This window comes from Lucilia cuprina, chromosome 4 (genome assembly GCF_022045245.1).
Source record: "Lucilia cuprina isolate Lc7/37 chromosome 4, ASM2204524v1, whole genome shotgun sequence".
Lineage (NCBI taxonomy): Eukaryota > Metazoa > Arthropoda > Insecta > Diptera > Calliphoridae > Lucilia > Lucilia cuprina.
The window spans coordinates 60,591,917-60,605,027 of record NC_060952.1 but is presented as its reverse complement, the minus strand read 5'-3'; the positions used below and the strand labels follow the sequence as shown (position 1 = coordinate 60,605,027).

The 13,111-nt window shown below is 34.2% G+C and overlaps 1 protein-coding gene and 1 long non-coding RNA gene across 4 annotated transcripts in view; both read left to right on the top strand.

The window, feature by feature from the left end:
- Positions 1-13,111, top strand: part of LOC111689226 (synaptosomal-associated protein 25) — a 648,407-nt gene that overhangs the window by 434,623 nt on the left and 200,673 nt on the right. The window lies entirely within an intron of this gene.
- LOC124419311 lies at positions 3,106-12,056 on the top strand. 2 transcript variants are annotated; one of them, XR_006940473.1, is made up of 8 exons: positions 3,106-3,514; positions 3,612-3,655; positions 3,716-3,799; positions 3,871-4,797; positions 5,177-5,270; positions 8,235-8,805; positions 8,860-9,799; positions 9,859-12,056. It is a non-coding gene; the product is annotated as an uncharacterized LOC124419311 (long non-coding RNA). The 2 variants fall into 2 exon arrangements; XR_006940472.1 differs by having other exon boundaries at positions 8,860-12,056.

The window sequence follows — 13,111 nt, the reverse complement described above, 5'->3', positions numbered from 1 at the left end:
GAAATGGATTGCGGGCTCACCGGATGCAATTGACTGGGATAATATTCTTCAGAGACAGGACAAGATAGTGGCAAACAACAATAATCAATATATTATAAATGAACAAATTTTCAATATTTCACAAGCGTCAATTGGGAAACTTAATGAAATAGTGTCATACACTAATTCCATCAACAAGAAAATGGATTCAGAAAATATGGAAATTCTTCTATCAAATAAAATCCTTGTATTAAAAGAACAAATCTCTGAAATTGTGAGAGCATCACAGATGGCAAAAACGAGTATCGTGAACACCAATTTACTTGACCAGCTCGAAATTGAGAAAATAATTTCAGAAGAAGAATCCTTACCATACCAAAATTTAATTGAAGCAGCGGAATACGCCAAGCCTTCCATGTATACCAATGGAACTATTTTACTTTACGTAATATCCGTACCAAAGGTAACATCACAAAAGTATCGAGTGATCCTGGCAAGAGCTACATCATTGAAAGGAAAACAAGTTAATCTTAGATACCACAACCTAATGGTAAATGAAGATGAAACATATGGCATAATTGGGGACTGTTTCCATATAAGAAATACTACAATATGCGAAGCGAATAAGCTTAGGAAACTACCTGAGGATGGATGTGATGCAAGATTGCTTAAAGGTGGTAATGCAGATTGTCACTTCATAACGAACATGGAAGAAATAGTGGAATTATTAAATGATAATACCATATTTGTAACTAATTTCAATGGAACCATAAAGAATGAAAAGAGAAAGAAAAACTATTAACGGAACATTTATCATACAATTAAAAAATGAAAGTCTGAAAATTGGAAACCAGACCTTTTCTAGCAAAGATGCCACCACAATACAGACCCTTCCATCAATCTTTACGAATGTTACAAATAAAAGCATAAAACTAAATCTCGAGTACATCCATACATCTAATTTAAAGAATATAGAACATATCAAATAACTTGGAGAAGCTTTCAATATCTCAACTATAATAGAAGCCATTGTCTTAATAATCCTAGCCTGTACCTGTTATAGAATATGGAGGAAAATAACAACGGCTATAACTATTCCCAAAACAGATGAAGCAACGAAAAATTCGACTAATCTGCGGGACGCAGATATATAGAGGGGGGGCAGTTAACACGCTCCGCATCTTGACGTCATACAAGTTCAACATACTTATTCTACCAACCTGCTGACCATGCACAACAAAGAGTTCAACATACTTATTCTTCCAACCTGCTGACTACGCACAACAAATAGAACACACTTATTGCAGCAACATGCTGACAGTATGAAGTCGATCATATTTCAACTATTTTATGTTGCAATATTTGCAACCAACATATTTTAAGTATAAATTATATATTAGGTTACTGATAAGTGTGCATGAAATATTATTGATTACTTGACATATTTTAAGTATAAATTGTATCGTTTACCATTGCCAAGCGTCATTCAATTTTGGATAATAAACTAGTAATTAGTAATCTAACAAAACTTGTCTTATTTGAAACATAGGAAAACGGACCAAGGGTTGGCCCCAACTTTAACTTTTTAGTGTTCCCTTCAAGGGACACTTTAACTTACATAACGAAAAACACAGAAAAACAAAAATAACAACGCCCAAGCCCTATGCGCTTGGTGCTCTTTTGTTTTTGTTTATGCGCTTAGCTATAGACAGTGTGTTTTCTATACACTTATATGCGCTTAACACTAGCAATACGTTGTTGTTGTTCTTAGCAGTATACAAGCAAGAGTAAAACAACACTTTCGTATTCATTGCTGGTAAACATTGACGAGACGTAGATTTTGTTTTTGTTTATCGTAAAAAAATTGTTTTAAAAAGCACTTGGAAAAAATTGTGTTAGTTTTAAATTTCAAACTTACATTATTCGCATAAAAATTATTGTACAATAACTCACAATCTACTCATATAATTGAAAACGTTTTAAATACTTTTTTCTATTCATTAAAAAATATATTTGCAAAACAAAAGGGAAAATTATTTTATTTTAACAAAAAATGCAAATCATATTTTTTTGCTGTGTTTATTTTTGTATGTTTGGATTCCAAACATACAAAAAAATACACAGCTGAAAAAAACCAAATACATCTATACACACACACACGTGTACATCTTTTTCTATATACAGTGTTGTTGATGCTTTTTTAACAATTTTTTGATGAAATTTTCAGAGATTGTCTCGGATTTTTGTTCATATCTCCGTTATTTACTGACCGATTTTGCTGATTTTAAATAGCGATCTTCTCGAAAGCATGTCTAATAGAAGTATTGAAGATTCGGATCTCGCCGATATCTGGGGTCCTCTAAAAACTGATTTCAACAGACAGACAGACGGACTTGGCTTAATCGACTCCGCTATCTATAAGGATCCAGAATATATATATACTTTATAGGGTCATAAAATTATATTATAGAAATTACAAATGGAATGACAAACTTATATATACCCTTCTCACGAAGGTGAAGGGTATAAAAATAAACAAACTAAAAATATAAATGTCTGTCTCCCTAATGAAATGTACCTACGAACTGTTATGGCTGGCAGATGTTGTGCCAGGTAAAACCCTCCCACTCGGGATTGAATAATCCCGCCATGACATCCTAATATTAGGGATGTCCCAAAATTTACCCTGAAAACTTTCCTTTCCCTACTTTCCTTATATTGTTTAACCGATCATTTTAATAGATTTTAAAAATTTCATTTAAACATTATAAATGTTGGATTTTATTCTCGGAATTATTCTCAAACAAACTTTAATCATATTAGATTTAAAATTTAGTTTAGTTTTAATTTTAAGTTCAGATTTAGGCTTTAAAATTTAGATTTAGGCTTTAAATTTAAGTTTTAAATTTAAAAAATTTCCTGAATAAAATTTTATTTAATATATAAAAAAATCAAAAATTTCGTTTTTTTCTTTATGATGGCCACAGACTTTACATTCTTCTTCTCTCCGAGAAAAAATCAAAAAGGAACGACATTTTGTTTTATTGATACCGAGAAACCTCGGTTACCAATATGGCTTCCCAACTTTAACAAATTGTTCAGCAGTTTGTTTGCCTATATACAAATTTTTTAAAGCTATTTGTTTTTGTTCGTATTTCCTCTTCTTCTTCCCAAATGCAAAAAAATTCCCCTTTTCTCATTATTGCCACCTGTTTTGTTTGCTTCTTCTTTAATTTAGTAGCTTTACTACAGGGTGCACACGACAAACCCCACCACTCCTGTTATCCATCCCTGGATACAGGATGGAAGAGAAAAAACGCGCCCTAATTTTTCTGAACTACCCTAATGTCCTGAAACTTTTCTGGGATTTTGGGTATTTTATTATTCCCATGTACCGCCTCTAAAAACTACTCAGGCGGCAACGTACTGTGAACAGCTGCTTGAATGAATGGAAAAGGAGGAAGCAAATAAGATAAATACTACGCGCGGGTGAAGAAGAAGCACCCAAACAAAAAATATCAATGGATACAACGAGGTAACTAATTTTTTTGTTAATAAACAATAAAATAATAAGAATATTAATTTAAATAGTTTAAAACAATATAATAATTTTTTCTTTTGTTTCTTTACAGGTTCTGGTGGAGATTTATGGCCAATAAAGGAGATTTTAAACAAGGTAAGTAAAAGTGTTATACAAATGTTGTTAACTAATACAACCAAATTTTTTTCTTTACAGATATCATGTTGGCGACCCTGGGTCTATATAAAAAAAACTTGATGGCCGATTCTGAAAGATGGCGGATCGAAGCAGAATGAAATGGTAAGTAAAAAAAGTGGAAATTATTTTAATTTCATACAAAAATTTCTAATAATTTTGTTTTAAATTTTCAGGTGTTGTTCCCGATGGACTCGTTATTAAGGTGGTTCCGGAAATTAAGGGAAAGTGTAATGAATTATATTTGAAATATAAAAAGTGGACTTTAGTGAAAATTAAAATGTGGTTCGGTGCATAAAAAAATTTTGGCTACAGTGTGCGTTAAAAGTGTGAGTGCCGGGTAAAAAAAATTAATCGAATAAAAAAAAAATTTATAAATTTAAAATAATTTCGGTTCGGGTTTCGGAAAACGTGGTATCAGCAAAAAAAAATGGAATTTACAGTGCGTGTAAAAAGCAAACAGACAAAAAAATTAATTGAGAAAAATTAAAAAAAATCATTTGATCGAAATTTACAGTGAGTGTCAAAAGTGTACGGACAAAAAAATAAAAGTTTTAAAATTTATTTAAAGTGAAGTTGGAACATACCGTGAATACAAAAAGTAACCAAATAAAAACTAACTTTTGAAAAAAACCCTTTTTCGTGAAACTTGTCAAAGTGTGTTGTTTAAGTGAAATATGAACAAAAACTTATACAGTGAGAACCAAAGTGGAAGTGAAGTGGAAAAATTTATTTTAAGTGACTGGATCTAATAAGTGAGACCAACGGAAACTAAAGTTTGAAAATTTACTGTGGCCATCGAAAATTTGAAAATCAGTTAAATTTAAAACAAAATTATTTGTGTAAACAAAAATTAAGTGAACAGTGACCAAAACCTTTTGTAACCAAACTAAAAGAAAAATTATTAGAGAAAACTAAAAAAATCAAACCAATCCTAAATGGATAAAATAAAAGAAAAGTGAAAATACAATTATTTCTTCAATTATAATATCTTTGGTTTTAATTCTAAATTAATAATTTTATAAATTTTCTTTTACTTTCAGGTAATAAAATTCAATTGGACCTGGGATTTGGCCTTGGTTTGCTGCTTCCGCTCGGGAAAGGTATGTAATAACCTAAAACTAAATATTATAAAATGAAACATAATTTCACTTATATTAAGTTTTTTTATATTAACGACTTAATCTTAAGAAATTTGGTAGAAATGTAAGGACTAAGTTCACCAAAGCTCATAGACTAATGTCTAGTGACTTTGGCGAGAATACCCCTTACAATTTCTCCGGAAATAAAGGTAAAAAGATTTAAAAATTAAATTATATAAAAAAATAATAGAAAGTGTATTTTTTTAAAAGGAATAATAAATAAAAATGATTTGATTTTGACTGAACTTATCTAAATCAAATGATTAGATATTGAAAATGACTTGTATCATCAAAATTTACTTCAAACAAGATACTAATTGTTTTAAATTTCATTTCACAGGTTTCAATCATCATATTTTTTTGGCTAAAGAAAAACAACAGCATCAACTGTAAGATCGAGAGGAAAATTTCTCCAATTAACGAAATTTTAATCGGTAAGTGAAAATTTTAAATTTCCATTATTAACATCTAATTTTAAGTTATTCTTACAAGTCTAACAGTAGATTTAGTATTTAAACTAGATTTAAAAGCAAACTATAGATATATTGCCTTATTTCGTGATCGTTAAGATCATAAAAATTTACAATAGAAAATAACCTATTTTGCCAGAAATAGTTCGTGTTGTGAAAACAATTACCGTAGCGATAGATTTCCCTGTTAACGAGTAATTCACGTATTTCTACCCGAAACACTTATTGGATACTCGTCGCAGCTTTGCTCCCAGACAATTCAAATTGCTAAATTTTAGTCAGCGCTTAGATGACTAATAATTCCTAACCCTAAGTGCATGGTTCCAAAGGGTGCTATGACGGAATTGCATCTATGACTAGCGTCTGACGATCACAACGTCTTCTGAACTTCCCTGGTCGCAGGCTCTCACTAAAAAAAATAAACAAACTGCTAAATAAAATCAAGGCAAAAATATCATTAACAAAATGTTTTGTGTAGAAAAAGTATCTACTAACTCATTTATACAAAATACAGAAAATAAAATAGGTTTTATCATTTTGGTTAGAGCTAGGGGTAGGTAGAATCGTTGGGACTAGAACCACCAAAATGTTGAAACTATTGTTTCAAATCTTTGGCATGAAATACCCCCAACGATTTTCCTTGAAGATCTTCAATCTCGTATAGGCTATTGCCAATAGGTCTGACAATTCGGCATTTTAAAAATTTCTTGGCTAGTTTAGCATTAAAATTATTTTTGAAGCCGCTTTGCTGAAAGTTGCGGCGATAAAACTCTTGACCTGGTACAAACTTGACGGCAACGGGTATTGTATGTCTTCTCGTTTTTCAAATAAGCTTTGTGCAGGTTCTCACAAATTTTGTGACGTACTAAGTGCATTTTTACGGGTTTTGGTACTATGTCGATTTCCGGATCATGAAGACATTGTAGTTTCTTAGCAGGCTTATAAACATTTCCGTGCGAAATCATGTTCATACCGAACAGTGCGAAGTACGGCGTAACTCCAATAGACGTTTGGACTGACGACCGCAGCGAAAACTCAATTTCGGACAGGTACTTATCCCACTCAATGTGGTCCTCCTGCAGGTAGGAACGAATTGCGGACAGGATGGACTGGTTAACCCGTTCCGAAGCGTTGGTTTTTACATGATTTACGCCAAAATTCGTTACCATATTCTGAAACTCTTTACTAATAAACTGCTTGCCATTATCGGACAACGTTTTTGTGTTAGCTTTCGGCATAGCTTTGAGCAGTACATATTTCGTTAGGTGCTCTAAGACGATAAATATGTAAGCGTTTCCGTTTCTTGACCGCGGAAGGCCCCAAAAAGTCTATAAAAATCTTCTGGAAAGGTCGTTCCGTTGTAGATTCAGCTCTCATTGGTGGTCTTAGGATCGAATTCGCGGGTTTTGTCTCGCGACAGGTTTGGCATTGGTCACAAATGACCGGACCTGAACATTCTGGTTGGGCCAGTAGAAATATTCCCTTAACCTTCGGAGCGTTTTACCAAAACCTCCATGAGCGGCTTGAGGCGGATTGTGGCACTTCTCGATGACTTCTTGAGTAAGCTCTAATGGAACCCATAACTTCCAGGCAAAATCTTCGTTAAGGGGCACTCCGTCATATGGGAGGACCCGCTTGTAAACCAGATCATCCACGACCTTCAAATCTGGCAGGCTTACAGCGTTTTCCTTGATTTTGGTGATTAAGTCCAGGAACTTTGACCTTTAAAATACTCATACTCCAAATCTATTAAATTATTTACCTCCACAGATACTTCCTCCTTGTTATACCTCAGCAAGGTGTCGGGAACGATATTTTTGGATCCGGGCCGGTGCTCGATGGTAAAAGTAAAGGTCTGTAGATGTAAGCTCCATCGGGCTAGTCTACCACTGAGGTCTTTGTGGGACATAAGCCATTTTAGGCTGCTATGGTCCGTGATGACGGTAAATGGCAAAAGTTCTATATAAGGCCGGAATTTTTTATTGTCATTACTACGGCCAAGCACTCTCTCTCAGTGACAGAATAGTTTTTCTGGGTTCTGGGCACTTGTCAATTTATGGGAGAAGAAAGCTACCGGATGCTCGCCGTCGTCTTCATCTTTTTGGAACAAAACTGCTCCCAAACCGACGTCTGAAGCGTCGCATTGGACATAAAAGTGCCTGTTGAAGTCCGGATGCCTAAGAACTGGTGCTGTCGTAAGGGCAGATTTCAACTTGTCGAAGGCTTCTTTAGCTTCGTCTGGAAAACTGAAGACTTTTCCGTCCTTGACCGTGAGGGCATTTAGCTTGCGAGCGTCCAGACACATTTGGTTCTTTTCGCTCCTACGAACGAGAGGAACTGGGTGGCTCCAAGGACTCTCGCTCTGCTCTATGACCCCAATATCAAGCATCCTCCCTAGCTCGGCATATATAAACTTGTATCTTTCGTCTCCTCAGACTCCGGACACAAATTAACTCCATTCGTAGTGAGACTACACAGACTTGGGAATAGACCAAAACTTTTCCTAAAATCGACTCCTAAAAACAGAGGTCTACTTAAAGTAGGTACTAAATAAAAAATTACTTCATTTGAATAATTATTAAAGTTAACCATCGCCCTTACACGACCGACAATATGTGGACTGCCATCGGCCGTTTTGACATGGGAACGAAAGTTTTGGATTTGTAAACCGGATTTCTCCACGAATTCTGTACAACCTTTACCTAGACAGGAAACGGTGGCTCCACTGTCCAACAGACCGTCAATTTTGCAACCATTGATTTGAATTTTCAAATAGAATCTAGCATCTTCCCCCTAATATAAACTTAATTTTCATTCTAATCTTATACCTAATACCAGCTTTTTGAATTTTACTAGAAATTTGACCGAAAATTCTAGACTTAGCTTCGTTATATTCACGAAGTTGTGGATTTACTAAAATGTCAGTAGGTCTAAACTTGTCATTTTCAGAGAACACCGGGATTAGGTTTGGGTTGAACGAGTCTCCCCTGTTTGGGACTCGCTCCCCTTCAGGTTTCCCTCACATTTAGGGCAATTAGGGGTGTCTACCTCGAAGATTGGTAGAGGCGTTTCATCACTGAACTGTAGTTCATGTACTCGAACGACGATCCATAATTTGCTTCTGCAATTGGAACTCACTGCCATACCTCCTGAATTGTGTGAGAAATGCTCCAACGAGCTCGTCCCAGGACTGTATCGTGCTCTGCTTACGCAAAGTCCAGTACCAATCCAGCGCCTGACCTTCCAAAAGGGTGTGGAAACGTCGTAAGAGATCATTGAAAGTGCAATTATAATCTTGCCTCAACACATCGACTCGAAAAATGAAGTCTTCGGCACTCATTGATCTCGATGTACCATCGAGTCGGTAAACGCACCTTCGGTTGGCCAACTAGGAGCTTGCGACGATTGAACTGGATTAGCAGTCGGTGCTCCATGACTCGGTTGCGTATTGGCGGCATTATTTGAGGAAAACTAAGTGGCGGCTGAATGTTATTTCCCGGTAAGTATGAATGAGTTTGTTGTTGTTGATTAATTAAATTATTTTGTTGTCCAGGAGGAAAAAGTGGTACGGCAGGTTGTGGACCAGGTGTTGACGGGATTGTGCGAGATACAGCATTTGCAATTTCTTGTTGCATATCTGATCGCAACAACTTCATTTGTCGCTGTAGTTCTTCCCGCATAAAATAAACATATCTCCTGGGGCTGGCATATTATTTGCCGGTTGGGGAGCTGCAGGTGGCATAACCGAACGGTACTGCACCGTCCTAGCAGTGATGTTGCTGTATTCCGGTGGCGTTATAGTGTCGCTAGACTGGACATTACCAGCAGGTTGAGGAACTTGAGGCGGATTACTACCACGGTACTCCTCCTGTATATGTCTGGCGGTGGCACTACTGTAGTCTGGCAAAGTTATGGTGCTGTTCGAAATGGCCGATTCATCGAAGAATCCAGAACGCTCTTGTGCCATTGATATGAATTGCTGAACGGCTGGTTTTACTGTCGGTGTTCTTGTAGCCGTAGTTGTGATCGTGTTCGCTATGGTATATACCGGGAGTGTAGAGGAAACTGTAGTTCCTACGATAGTTCTACTTGCATTTTCCATATTGGATCTAGCCGAACGAGTTAAAACCATTACTATTTGTCTAATTAGAAAGTTATAGATACAAAGTTATAGATAGAAAGTTATAGACAAAGCAAAATGATAAAACCAAGAAATTAATTATTTGTATAACCAAACGCTAGTAAAAAAAAAAAAAACTATTTATTCTCCTCTTTTCCAAAGGAAAACTAAAAAATCAACTCTAAAGAAAAGGACGTGAAGATTCAACGAAAAATAAATCTAAAACGTTCGTAAAGTAAAGCTAAAACGTTCTACAAAGAAACTTAAAGTCTCAATCCAAAAAGACCAAAGATAAATCTTGAAATCTCTTCAAAAATAAATTAAATCAAAATCTTAACATCGGCGGTGTATTTCAGGAAAGTAAAGTTTGCAGGTAATGTAAAAATGTTCGTAGATGTGTTTCTAATTGTTTCTTTTCTATTTTGGTTTCAGGAGATACAAACATTAAATGAAATTTAAATGGGCAGAAAAACATGGCATTAGTTTCCAACAGCTCCAGATTAGAGTGCAGCTAGAATTTTTGTTTACGATCCTACAACTCCTAGGACTACTCTAACCACTTTACTGAGGACTTTTTTTTAAACAAACACCATTATTGCTGAAAAAGGGGCTGGCCTTAGCTATTCTTTCTTCACAACTTAGCATTCTCAGATTTGCTATGGAAAGCTGTTCTGAGAGCCTCAAATTGTTTGGAAAGGATAGGATGAAGAATCTATAATTCTGCATGACCATATTGTCCACACCACACGTCGCAACGCGAACTAGATTAGGGTTGTCCTGCTGTCCGGGACTTACGTAGGTGTGTGCAACACTGACCATGCACAATTATAACTTCCCATTTATGAATTGGAGAAAAGTAAAAAAACTAAATTTACTATTTCGTCCGACGACGTCGCAACAATTAGAGGATCTAGGTATGACCTAACAGGACTTACGTTGACATGACTAAATAGGATTAGAAAACTAATTAAAGAACAGGCTATGGACCTACTCGGGCCCCACGTTGGGCGCCATTTTATGTAGTGTAGTGGTGATGTATGTTTGGTATGGTATTACCATACCAAAACAAAACAAAAGAAACTGGTGTTGCCAGAGTGGTAGCGGCGTTGGTATGCTCGCGTTTGCCGGGCTTGGAGCTCGCCGGATGCGAGTGGTTCTTGCTACTACTCTAGAATCTACACACACATAAAGAAATCATACCAGCTAACAAAATAAACAAACTAAAAATATAAATGGGCACCGAGTAGGTTTCTGTCTGTCTCCCTAATGAAATGTACCTACGAACTATTATGGCTGGCAGATGTTGTGCCAGGTAAAACCCTCCCACTCGGGATTGGATAATCTTGCCATGACATCCTAATATTAGGCATGTCCCAAAATTTACCCTACAAGCTTTCCTTTCCCTACTTTCCTTATATTGTTTAACCGGTCATTTTAATTGATTTTAAAATTTAATTATAAATGTTGGACTTTATTATTGAAATTATTCTCAAACAAACTTTAATCATATTAGATTTAAAATTTAGTTTAGTTTTAATTTTAAGTTCAGATTTAAGCTTTACAATTTAGATTTAGGTTTTAAATTTAAGTTTTAAATTTAAAAAAAAATTTCTTGAATAAAATTTTATTTAATTTATGAAATAAATCAAAAATTTAGTTTTTTTCTTTATGATGGCCACTGACTCCACCTTCTTCTTCTATCCGAGAAAAAATCAAAAAGGAACGACATTTTGTTTTTTTGATACCGAGAAACCTCGGTTACCAATATGGCTTTCCAACTTTAACAAATTGTTCAGCAATTTGTTTGCCTATATACAATTTTTTTTAAAGCTATTTGTTTTTGTTCCTATTTCCTCTTCTTCTTCCCAAATGCAAAAAAAAAAATCCCCTTTTCTCATTATTGCCACCTGTTTTGTGTGCTTCTTCTTTAATTTAGTAGCTTTACTACATGGTGCACACGACACGAGGTGGAGTCTGTGGCCATCATAAAGAAAAAAACTAAATTTTTGATTTTTTTCATAAATTAAATAAAATTTTATTCAAAAAATTCTTTTAAATTTAAAACTTAAATTTAAAGCCTAAATCTAAATTGTAAAGCCTACATATATATGTAATACATATATATGTAATAGTATCATTGAACTACACATAGGCATTTACAAATTTCCTTTATTATTTTATACACTTTTTTAATGTGGCAACGCTTTTTTGAATATGTACAAATAAAATATTTTATTACGTACAAGAAGAAAACAAACAGGGGGATTTTTGGCAAACTTTTTTCAGAGTTGCACGGTTGTGTACTTTTTGTGTATACACGTGGATAAGTACATAAAAAATATAAACAAAGAAGAAAATACATAAAAAACGTAAACAAAAAGATAACAAACCATAACAAACTCATTGATATATTTGTGAAATATTTAAACATCCAAATAAAAATTAAAATCCTCTTTGAGCACTAAATCTGAAATGTGTTATTAATAGCGAATCGAAAGACGAATCAATCTAAGTATTAAGTGTTCTTCAAAGTACTTTCTTTGAAATGCTGTGATGTAACAAACTTTGAAGATTTTACAAATTTAACAAAGGTGTTTATGCTTAAAAAATTAAAAATGTTCGTTGAGCAGGAAAACTATAATATGTGATCGATAGGGTATTAATAGACAAATCGAACCGTATAAAGATTTTTTTCCTGAGTACTTGCTATTAGCCGGTATACCGTAACAAACTTTGACAAATTTGCAAAATTTAATAAAAAAGTTTTTATACTAAAAAATTTTAAAATATTCGTTGAGCAGCAAAACCAAAATATGTCATCGATAGGGGATCAATAGACAAATCGAACCGTGTATAGATTATTTTCCTGAGTACTTGCTATTAGCCGGTATACCGTAACAAACTTTGACAAATTTGCAAAATTTAATGAAAAAGTTTTTATACTCATCGATAGGTCATCAATAGACAAATCGAACCGTATATAGATTTTTTCCTGTGTACTTGCCATAAGACGGTATAACGTAACAAACTTGTGCAAATTTTCAAAATTTAATGAAAAAGTTTTTATACTCAAAAATTTTAAAATATTCGTTGAGCAGCAAAACCAAAATATGTCATCGATAGAGGATCAATAGACAAATCGAACCGTATATAGATTTTTTTCCTGAGTACTTGCCATAAGACGGTATAACGTAACAAACTTTGACAAATTTTCAAAATTTTATGAAAAAGTTTTTATACTCAAAAATTTTAAAATATTCGTTGAGCAGCAAAACAAACTTTGACAAATTTGCAAAATTTTATGAAAAAGTTTTTATACTCAAAAATTTTAAAATATTCGTTGAGCAGCAAAACCATCGATAGAGGATCAATAGACAAATCGAACCGTATATAGATTTTTTTCCTGAGTGCTTTTGGAATGGTGCTTTGTACTCTCGCAGTCCGGAAAAATTTAAAAAATTTTTTTATTTAAAATAAAAAAAAATTGTTTTTCTGTCGTGTGCACCATGTAGTAAAGCTACTAAATTAAAGAAGAAGAACACAAAACAGGTGGCAATAATGAGAAAAGGGGAATTTTTTTGCATTTGGGAAGAAGAAGAGGAAATGCGAACAAAAACAAATAGCTTTAAAAAAAATTGTATATAGGCAAACAAATTGCTGAACAATTTGTTAAAGTTGGGAAACC